Source organism: Lytechinus variegatus, chromosome 1, assembly GCF_018143015.1.
Source record: "Lytechinus variegatus isolate NC3 chromosome 1, Lvar_3.0, whole genome shotgun sequence".
Lineage (NCBI taxonomy): Eukaryota > Metazoa > Echinodermata > Echinoidea > Temnopleuroida > Toxopneustidae > Lytechinus > Lytechinus variegatus.
The window spans coordinates 26,088,541-26,100,956 of record NC_054740.1 but is presented as its reverse complement, the minus strand read 5'-3'; positions in this window follow the sequence as shown (position 1 = coordinate 26,100,956).

The following is a 12,416-nucleotide window of genomic DNA, read 5'->3' as shown; positions in this document are numbered from 1 at the left end:
CCTTATTTCGTTTTCGGATTATCGAACCTTCGGAATAACACCACAAATATTCGGATTAACAAACATCGAGGTATGGGCAATTTACGTGTTTCGGAATTACGAAGTATAACCGTAATTCCATATTCACACAATCCAGTACACTCTTTTGAATACTAACTTTCATTCTATATTTTTTTTCGGCATCATTTTTTTTCAACTTTCAGTAATCATTTGAAAATACCAGGTCGGTTGATCGCCCCGCGCCCTTCACCCGTCACGCTGCCATCAATGACTTCTAAAAATAGAGATGATATCGTCAGATAGGGGAAATCGTTTCGGGAAAATACATTTTGTACAAGTAAACGAAATAAATAAATGTATAAGGAAGTTCATCACCAAAATTGAGGTTGACCATAAAAATATGATGCCAGTACACAACAAGCAATTCGCTCTCTTTGTATATATATCGTATAAAGAAAATAATATTTACCCAAATCTAATTATGATTTATTGCAAGAAAAGATTTCTTGTTCATTAATGCATTAATGAACTGGTGCTTTTTTTTCCAAAATTTTCCTCCGAAAAATTTGCTCACCCCACTTGGAAAATCCTGGATCCTCCCCTGGCACGCCATTCGGGATAAGAAATCGATTTTTTTGTACGATATTAAGTGTGGGTGTGCTAAAGTACAATTAGGCGTGGCTTCTTGAGATGTGTATTATGTACATGTATACATAACTCCTGACGCAGTAGGTGAACTATTAAGGGTGATGGAATGTCATTCGAATTAAATTTAGTACAAGGGGGGGGGGGCACTTACAATGACGAATGGATACCATGCGAGACCCAAAATCACGTAAAAAATGTTTTTTTCAAGAAAGGGCACGTTACGTTAGTAACGTAATAAGGGTGTCAAAAACACTAAAATAATGAAAAAGGGGGTATCTATTTCGATAGGAAAGCTACGTGTTTAGGGTCAAATTTGTGAGGGTATAAAAAAAACTAAAATGTTTTATAAAGGATGTACTTGCCTCAACAGTCAACAGTGTACGATTTGCACGAGGTGCGGGAGGTGGGGCCGTACTAAACCCAATGGTGTACATAGGTAAGGGTAAAGCTTGCGACAAACGTCCGTGACATAACACTGTTTAAAGTATTGCATCAGACCAAATGATAGAAGACGAGTTTGCAATTGGACAAATTGGCATCAGACGAATTCAGTTTCATTTTGTCTCCGTCACTGTCATGGATTCATGCACTTTCGAAACATGCCATTTATGATATGATAATCATCCCTTACGGATAATAGTTAAATATTTACATGCCCTGCTAGCGACGTGCCCCGCCTTTCGTGTTTTCTGGGTACAAAGGACGAATTCTTTATTGATCGTTGGCGGGAAACTCACTTTATTTGATTTCGTGTACATGAATCAAATATTTTGAAGCATTATCATCTTTCCTGCCAGTCGCCCACTAACCCACATTTCCGTTAACGTTGAATCTAATCAAAATACATTATCATCATGATTATTGGGGGTCTTTTTGTTGGAATTTCTCAAGATCCAAGGAACAAATGTGACGGAGATTAGATGGAGGAATATCAGATTATGATCCTTAGAGAGTGAATCAACTTTAATTCGCTGGGCTGATGCTCCTATTTCTTCACAGCTATACTATGCCACTATTACTACTACTTCTACTCCTACTTCTACTACTCCTACTACTACTACTACTACTACTACTACTACCCACACTTTTTGAGGAGGGGATGGCCTGTACAACCCCCCCCCCCCCATTTTTTACGAAAATGAAAAAAAAATCACAAGAGATAATTGTTTTATTGGTTAAAATTCTCCCTGATATACCGCTTAACAAATAAAACAATATTATTGAATCATAAAATACAAATAAAGCGCCAGTTCACCATTTCCAAACGAAATTAATTTCAGCCCAGTTGGCACTGTAGTGAATTATATTGGTGACATAAATTGAGGATATAGAATTGAAATTGATGAAGAAATGACAAAGAAGCTTTTTTGTGATCTATGAATAAATTTTATATGAATTAAGTATTAATAATTATCTAGTCAAAGTTTTTTAACTCTGTGTAGATTCTGTAGAACCTTGGTGAACCTAATAGCATTCAGATGGAACAAAAATAACCAAAGTCAATCAACAAATAAATAAGAAATTTTTGTGAGTTTTGAAAATATATAAAAAATAAGCATATTTAATGAGTTTCAAAATTCTATGTTGAAATTTTGTATCACCACCTCGAGCTATTATATAAAGCAAACAAAATTAAAATTGATCTACAAATGAAGACGAAAGAACATTTCTTTGTAATTCTTTGTAGAAGTTTGGTGAACCTCATAAAGTTCTACAAAATGGAAGAAGAAAAAAGTAAAAATCGGTCAATAATTAAAGAAGAAAGAGCATTTTATGTGAATTTTTAAAAATATGAATAAATTAATTTTCCATAAATTAGCATAAAAACTGTTCTAGTCAAATTTCAAAATTCTGTGAAGAAGATTGGTGAACCTCATGAAGCTCTACCAGATGGAAGAAAAAATATAATCGGTCAACATATAAAGAAGAAGACGCATTTTATGTGAATTTTTAAAAATATGCATAAATTAATTTCGCATAAATTAGCATAAAAATTGTTCTAATCAAAATTTCTAAATTCTGTGTAGAAGATTGGTGAACCACATAAAGCTCTTCCAGATGGAAGAAAAAAAAATCAAAATCGGCCAACAAATAAAGAAGAAGACGCATTTTATGTGATTTTTTCAAACTATGCATAAATTAATTTCGCATAAATTAGCATAAAAATTGTTCTAATCAAAATTTCAAAATTCTGTGTAGAAGGTTGGTGAACCTCATGAAGCTCTACCAGATGGAAGAAAAAAAAATCAAATTCGGCTAACAAATAAAGAAGAAGAATCATTTTATGTGATTTTTTCAAAATATGCATAAATTATCATAAAAATTGTTCTAGTCAAAATTGAATTGAAATTGAAATCGGACTTGAAATGGCGAAGTAGTAGCATTTTGAAATTGTGGACGGACGCCACGGCATAAGCTCATCTTTCCCTTCGGGCCGGATGAGCTAAAAACGGGGGAAAGGGGAAAAGGAGAAAAGAGGGAGAAAGGAAGAGAAACGTAGTAGGAAAGAAGACAATATTATTAATTTTAATGTTATACTATATTATAATTATGTTATGTTACATTCCATAAGAAACATTTTATCATAACTTTATGAAACATATTTTTCCCAGGGCCTACGGAGTGACATATGCTTTTTTTCTCCTGACACAAAAAGTGATTGCCCTTATATATGATACATTTTCTGTCCGTGATTATACGTTCGCATTAGTGGATTGGTGAGACATGTCTGCTCTTCATGAATTCCTAAATCAGTCATTAAAATTTGCTTCTTCTGATCTGAATATCAAAAATTTTCAGCTCGTGCTTCGCGCTCGCATCATTTGGTTAATGAAATACGTATGGTCCTAGTTAATTCCTACAAAGAAACCTTAGAATGCCCCACCAATTATCTAAATTTTCATCTCGCGCTCGCAATATTTGATTAGTGAGATGTGATTTGATTTGATTTGATATCACTTTATTGATAGTCATGATTGCAATTACTACAAAAAGTGTTTCATGTGTTCAGATGTAATTCTACTAAAATCAGCAAGCACTTGGCACTCGCATTAGATGACTATATGCATACTCTTAATGGATTCCTAAAATATATTCCTTAAAACCTCGCATTGTTTAGCGAGACAGGTACCTATCATGATTACACAAATTTGATTATAATGTCCCTTTTTAGGTGTGAATATAAAAAAATTCAGCTCGCGCTTCGCGCTCGCATTATTTAATTAGTGAGATACATATTCCTTTAATGACATCGTACTTAAAATGTCTCTATTAGGTCAGAATAACTGCCAACTGAGCGCGCTCACTCAGTGATTCAAAAATATGCTGGTGCCCCCCCCCCCATGCCGTGACCTAGTACGATGCGCCACTGTGGATGTATTATTCACAATATACCTTGCATATCTAAAAACATGATTGCAAAAGAAATCGTAAGATATTTCAGTCATCCCCCTACCCATATATATATATATATATATATATATAACAAAATATGATGAAGATAAATGGTAATGCTTTCAATGCCAATATAGTTTTTATTCTTTACTCGAATTTTCGACGGACCTCCGTCTTCTTCAGGAGTATATACAATGTGTGGTATCAATCAGACATTTCTGCCTTCCTGGACATTCGTTAGCGGATGTGAAAGTGTGCATATTTGGGGGAGGATACAAATCAGCGGACGAGAGAAGAACCGCTGAACTACGAATAATTGTTAAATGTAGGAGCTTTGAGGGTGATGGTATGAACCGAGATCTGGGATTCCTAAGCGGATATTCATTCTTTCGTTAGTTTCGTTAGTTCTTAAAAAGAAAAAAATACTTTGACAAGCGCCACGATGTTTGGTATCATATCACACAGGAATTTCTCTTATTGTTCAATAATACCTATCCGTACTTAATACTTTTCGAGAGAACCATTTTCACTTAACCTATTTGATCTTCGTTCTATCATCTCATCTCTTAAATTTCTTATTGTTGCGTAACAAGAAATGTTATTGCGCAATATTAATTGTTACGTAACAATTAGATAATTACAAACAAGCGGTACTATGTATGTTTCTGTGAAGGGCGCGCATCCTCAGCCAGTCATCATAATATACAAATAGCGAATAGGCATGAGTGCGATGGTGCGAGATTTCGCATGAGGTGAAAGAAAGATGCTCTATTCAACGAGGCGTTAGCCGAGTTGAATAGAGCGTTTCTTTCTTTCACCGAATGCGAAATCTCGCACCATTGCACGAATAAGAATATTCGCTATTTGTGTTGTACAACGCCTCGGAATCTAGCGAAAATATGAAAAAACACAAGAGCCGGCACAAGAGTTTTTCCCTCCAGTAATCTATGAAAAGGGAGCAAAAATATTGAAAGCAAAAAGCAAAATCCCACAAGCCGGGCCCACAAGCGCACATGATCTTGGACAACATTGCGCATTTAGCCAGCGGGCTGTACGCGCATTGTTACCTTATTCAATGAAATCGCATTGTGACGTCACCTCCTAAAGCCGTGCAATGGTACATTTTGGATGGTACGTCTTGTGTGCAACGGTACGAATGTGTGACATTCAGCCTCCCATTTGATCGCGTACAACAAGCTAAGTAGGCGTTGTACAATATACAAATAGCGAATAGGCATGAGTGCGATGGTGCGAGATTTCGCATGAGGTGAAAGAAAGATGCTCTATTCAACGAGGCGTTAGCCGAGTTGAATAGAGCGTTTCTTTCACCGAATGCGAAATCTCGCACCATTGCACGAATAAGAATATTCGCTATTTGTGTTGTACAACGCCTCGGAATCTAGCGAAAATATGAAAAAAACAAGAGTTTTTCCCTCCAGTAATCTATGAAAAGGGAGCAAAAATATTGAAAGCGAAAAGCAAAATCCCACAAGCCGGGCCCACAAGCGCACATGATCTTGGACAGCATTGCGCATTTAGCCAGCGGGCTGTACGCGCATTATCACCTTATTCAATGAAATCGCATTGTGACGTCACCTTCTAAGGCCGTGCAATGGTACATTTTGGATGGTACGTCTTGTGTGCAATGGTACGAATGTGTGACATTCAGCCTCCCATTTGATCGCGTACAACAAGCTAAGTAGGCGTTGTACAACAACATCTGTCTGAGGATGCGCTCTCTGATTGATACCACACATTGTATATACTCCTGAACAAGACGGAGGTCCGTCGAAAATTCGAGTAAAGAATAAAAACTATATTGGCATTGAAAGCATTACCATTTATCTTCAGCATATTTTGTTACTATCAGAGAAGCCAATACGTGAAACTTTAAGATATATGTATAGTAAATGCCGTAGAAATAAAATCATAGATTTAAAAGGAGCATAACTCTCAAAAATGAAAGGTAAAGTCACACTCAACGAACGTAGAGGGCAGCAACACACAAGCTTCAGAGTTATCAATAGACAGAGTGGCGAAACCGGAAGTGTGCTCTGATTGGTCCGATATTTCATGGAGCTCCAATTAGTTCCCTCTGGCATATTTTCTGCGCTTGTGATCTTCTGCTGGGTGCATACCCCCGGAAATATCAATAAACTACAAATTTTCTCACATTTAGTGATTAAATACCTCGACACTTTCCACTCGTGGATATATTTTCTAGACGCCAATGTGAGTATTTTAACATATAAAGTTGCCTTTTTTTAGATACATCTGGTGTTATTTTGCATAAATCGGCTTCCAAAATAATGTCGAAAAAAGTGTTTGGTAAGAGAGAAAAATTGCATTTTTTCAAGTTTTGTGTAATCATGTTTTTCACAAATTACCTCAACGTGTTGAAAATAGTGTTTTACCTTGACTGTCAAGGTTTAATGATCTTTTAACAACTTATTTCATGTTATTTGGGGAGAAATCCATTTAATTTCTACCAAAAACAGTTCATAAAATTTAGCATATGGGACTACCCTTCATAAGACCCTAGCCAAAGATAAGGAGCTGCGCCGCCGGAGCTTTCGGCGGCGGAAACCTTAACCCACCCTATAGGCCTTAGGCGGTTAATTGCAGGGATGACGCCACCAATGAATGTGTGGAGGCACTTTTTAACTTTGGACTTTAGTCTAGCCTAGGTCTAGTTCTAAGTTGCTGGTCTTAATCTTAAATCTACTAATATATAGATGGAAATATCTCATCAGAGAGGAAAGTGTCCCTATATTATACTGTAGACTCTGTTTTTGTTATATTTTATGAGGCAAATGTGTTAACAATTTTAGAAATAGATATTTTTATAAAAAACATAGATCTAACGTTAGGCCTTAGTAGTCAGGTTAGTAATAAGTCTTAAGCACTGCATGCAGTGCAGTTGTTAGATTAAAATTGTAATCTAACAACTGAACTGCAGACAGTACTCAAGTCTATTTACTCGATCTAGACTAGGGTCTAATGTTGGTGAATATCTACAGTAGATGTAGACCTAGTCTAGGCCAAGATTTATTCTAACTAATTGATATTTAGAGGTTAAAATCCAATAAAAGAGCTTCGATCTACCTCTCAAGACAGCAGGTGAATCAATCTAGATTCTAGTTAATACAAACAGAAGGAATAATGACACAAAGTGCTTTGGTCTATGTCCTCAATAGCAGTGATGGTGCTAGATCTACATGTACAAATATATTTATCAGGGACTGCATATTTATTGCTGTATTTAACCCAGCTATGTTTGGTTTATGGAGATCGTTCATCTAGCTACAAGTTCAGGGCCTCCTGACAGTACTGTAATTTTATTCACTCCTAGTGTATGTCAGTGTAGTATTAAAAATGTGTTAACATGTGCTTTGACCTTAATATGACTGTGACAACAATGCTTGCGTGGATTGATGATGGAAATGGCACAGGTCTAATGTGAAGCCACATTTAGCACCTCAAATCTTCATTATGGATTATCTGCTGATAACTGTACTTGATCACTAATTTTGTTATCATAATTGCATGTGTTTTCAAAGATCATGCAATTAAGGTAATGACCTCAGTGACTACAAGTTTTAAGCATCTTTGGAAACAACTAGCTGAACAGAGTTTACTCATTTCAAAGGTGGTTTCTGGTAAGTCATAATCTAATAAACATCTCAGCTGATCATGTTTTAAAAATAATTTATCAGGGAAAGAAAGTTAACACAATCAGGAAATAATGCAAGATTGAAAGTAAAATATATTTTCATTCCCCCTTATAATTGTGCAATTTGGAAAGAATGAACAACATATATTGATATGGTTTTTATATATGATTGTTCGTTATTTTCATAAATGTATTGTTAGGGTATTTCCTCTTTTTTGTTACAAATGCATCATGTCATTGGGACTATTGTATTACATTTTCAATAAAATGCTCTTATTATCCTTGTGTTAGGATGTACATTTATATTTCCATGTATACCCATCTTTTTTATCTTATATCAAAATGCATTTATGCTATTTTTATATAAAATTCATATGAAACGTATCTCTTTCCTGTCCTCAATGAATTGATTATGTAATTTCCCCTTCAAATGCAATGTACTTGATGGATGGATGGATTACAACATACTGCATTTTGATGCTGATCTCCGATAAAAGAAGAGGAAGAACAAGAAGAAGAAGAAGAAGTGTCTTATTCAAATGTGAAATTCATTATTAAAAAATCTAGTTTAATTAAAATTGATTCAACAGCCTGTTTATTTTTAGTCTAATGCATGTGATAATGTAATGGGAAAATTGAAAAAAAAATGTTAACCATTATTCTTTTTACCAAGATATGATTTTCCGATTGAGATTTATTTCATTCTTATTGTCATTCTCGATGTATATATAGGATAGGCATGCGCAATTTAAAAGTTTTTATGAGCTTTATTGGATGTGAAGGATTGAGTGACATAACGCAAGATTAAAAGCAAAGTATTGTTTGAATCCATCTTATCGTGCATAGAGAAATATATTTCTCACATGGAAATCACTTATGATATCTTATTATTGTTTTCTCTTTTAAAAAAGTATCAGGTGATCAGGAGAGGATCCAGCTTTTGCCAAGAGGGGGAAGGGGGTTGGGCAGAATTTTTTCACCAACATTTTCCCCAATCGACTGCTCAAAGTTTATTTTCGTTTGTTCCTTTGAAGGGTTAGACCTAACAGTCACTTCTTTCTTTCAAAACAACATGAATATATAAAGGCCCTATTTAAACTATTGCGAGCACGAAGCTCGATCTAAATTTTCAAAAATTTCATGTAGATTTTCCTGAAAAATGAACATTTTTGGGTAATCTGTGATCCTCAACAAAATGCGAATGTAGCTAAATAATTCATGAATAAATAGTAAATTTTTAATATTCGTTCTGGCCTGATCGAAAAGGGACTTGTTAAGGATTGTTTGCAGTTAGTCATGGCGACGATACATATGAGATCAATCAAGTAATGCAAGCGAGAAGCGCGTGCTGAAAATTTTTGACATTCCGACCTAAAAAAGGAAATTCTAATTTTGGAGTCATGAAGAGAATAATTAAACAATGCGAGCGGGAAAAAAAATTGAGACTTTCATGTAGACCTACAAACGGGACACTATTCATGTTTTGTAAACCGTGAAGATGGGTAATTAGTTATCTTCCTACATTGAATATTTTGATATTCTGATCTGAAAAATGTAAAGTGGATATGGAATGCATGTAACAGATGATGCGAAAGTGAAGCGAGAGCTGATATTTCTTGAATTTTTTTAACCTAGAACTGGGACATTCTAAGGACATTTTGTCACATGAAAATGGTCATCTTTCTATTCCTCTTCCTAAACGCCAAATGAAATTATAAAAAATCATTGAATTATCAAGAATTCTCGAAAATTTTATCGTTTTATTTATTAAGTATTAAGCCCAATGAGATTACGTAATTTGTTGATGTCAAGGCTTGAAAACTTGACATTTAAAGCACTTTTGTAATTATGAATAGGATGCATGAGTTAATATTTTATTAAAAATTTATCAAGGGTTGTAATAAAAAAAACGTTGAATTAAATCGTTTGTAAAGTTTTTCGACCAATTATGCAATTTTATGTAAATCAATTAACCTATACAGTATGATTTAAGCTCTTGTTGTTTTAAATACATTTTTGGAGTAAGTATCAAAGAGATGACCTCAATTTTTCATTGATTTCCCAGAAATCAATGTTTAAATCAAAGAAAATAATGATAGCTCGATGTCCGAGCTGAAATATGTTTTGTATTATATTAATTTTAGAAACTTGATATTCTAAGCTCCGTATCAGCATAATGAACAAGATATGTATCACAGACATCAAACATGCAATATATTGTGATATGAAAGATATTTTTTGGGCTATTTTCCAACTCTTCCCCTCACATTATTTTATTATTTTATTCACTCGCCTCCCTCCTTCCTCTCTTTTCCCTTTTCCTTTTGTTTTCTCCCCCCCCCTTTTTTTTGCTCCGCCAATGAGATCCGCCTCTATGGGTTAAGCAGTCTGGTTGTTTTCTCCCTCATTTTGAATATCTGTCCTTGATCTTGCTATAGCTATAGGCTCTCCATCTTAAACATGCATTACAAGCGTCTTTATAATAGTTTAGACTCTGTTTTTCTTCTTTTTTATTACACAGCACAAGAGAAAGGAAGGTATACATCGGGGAATGAAAGAGAGAGGGAGAGAGAGAGAGAACCCAGAGATGAGAGAGGCAAAGAGAGTGATAAAGGGAGGGGTAGTACTGATAAACATGTAAATTTACAACTAAAAGATTATTGACAATTTCCACCATTTTGCCAGGAGAATTGTCAGATTAAACCAATGAGAGGGAATGGAGGTAAATATTTTTTTTATGTGACAATTATTGTCAATCCGCAAATTTAAAATTAAGTGAAGGTGTTTTTACTAAGAAGATCGAAAAGTTCCCAAAATAAGAGGAAAATAATCAGCATTTAAATAGATGATCATTTCAAAATAAGCCTACATCATTTCACTTAGAATAATGACATTGCGACCGCTGATGAAAGTTAAGATGGAAACAACTATAAATCACATTTCTTTAGATATGTACAAGATATTATGATAATGATGATCAGGCCCAACGGGTTGAAAGGCGATCACCCTCCACATTTTTTTTAATAGTTCAAACAAAGAAGAGAAAATCGAAGGGAATTTGTACGATTGTATGGGTATTGGCACTTTCATTATACCCCCTATTTTTCGTTTGATAAAAAGTGTATATAACGCTTAGATCGTTTGCCCCTATCAAAAAGATGATAGTGCTTATCAAGGGCATCGCCAGGAGGGGGGGAGGGGGGTGGCAAAAACCGGCTCAATTTTTTAGTTAAAAAAAAGAGAAAGAAAGTATGACGTTCGCCGCCCTAATAATAGTAATTATAACGATAGCAATGATGATCATAATAAAAAATAATGATTTCAATAATAATTATTAATAGTGACAATGATGATAGTCATAATAATGATAATACTAAAGAAAACAACAATAAATTAAGAAATAATTCATCACTAAGACTCCCCTTTTCGTGACATAAAAAAGGACAAGTTTGCCGGCCGATCCGATTACAAAGCCTTTGACATCTTGCTTAAATTCTAATATTCAAACTGTTGAAATGATTCTAGTTCATTTTAAGACATGAAATTCGATATGAGTACAATGCTCCTATTTCTAATTGATTGACAGTCAGTGAAAATATTGTAGCTAGGAGTTGCCACCTGTATGGGCCCGAGCCCTAAATCAGCGCAAATAATTATATAGCCCACATTTTCAGGGGACTATATTAAATTCTAACTTTAAATAAAAACAATATATCGTCAAAATATATGCTTTTCCTATATATTTTGTGTGATCACTTATATTTTGCTTCTTGTTTATTATCCCCGTACGATACCGGCGTTGTGATTACAAATTTCAGTGTAGTGTTTCAGAAGTAGAAAACTTCCCTGCCCCCCCTCCCTCAAGTTTTCCACTCCATTATGTCTTCGGCATCACCTTGTTAATTTTTGGTATTCCCATATTGTTGCCTATTTTTTTTCTATATTTCCATTTTTTATTTATAAATTGAGTGAATCAAACTTGTATAATTCTTCAAATTAAAATTAAGAAAAAAAAACGGAATTGAGCTTTAATAAATATTGCCAGACAAACCAAAATGTTAAAGGGGGTTCATCGTCAAGCTTTAAACCAAAGAGGAGAAATTACTTTTAGACTCGATTATTATTTCTTCCGGACCTGGGCTAGTTTGCCGAAAATCAATTAATCAGGAATAATAAAAACGGAAATAAAAATAGTGATGATTGCCAAATAATTGCATGTGCGCAGAGGGAACTAATCAGCCCCCTATGGCTGACCTTTGACCGCGCGTATCATGTTTTCAGTGCGCGTGTCGCCACTCTGTCTATTGATAACTCTGACAAGCTTGTTGCTCTAAGGAAGGTCAACTCGATACGTGCATGCAACTGAGCTGCGCGCATATTTTATTGTTCATGACAACGAAATCAAATGCCGATCCAATACAACAACAAATTGGTAGTGATCAAGAAACGAATATGAAAGAATATGACTACAACGATATCAAAGAATATATTAAAAATATGGTAAGGAATATACATAAATATGAAAACATATTTTGATATTTAAAACTTTACAAATGCAAGTTTCAGGAAACTAAAATCATTACCAAATCGGTGATTGATGTAATAAACGATTTCACCAGACGGCTGTATTAGGTGATTTGCGCCGAGACGATTTTGTGACCACTCGCAAAGCATTTCGGGATTGAATATAGCCACCTTATTT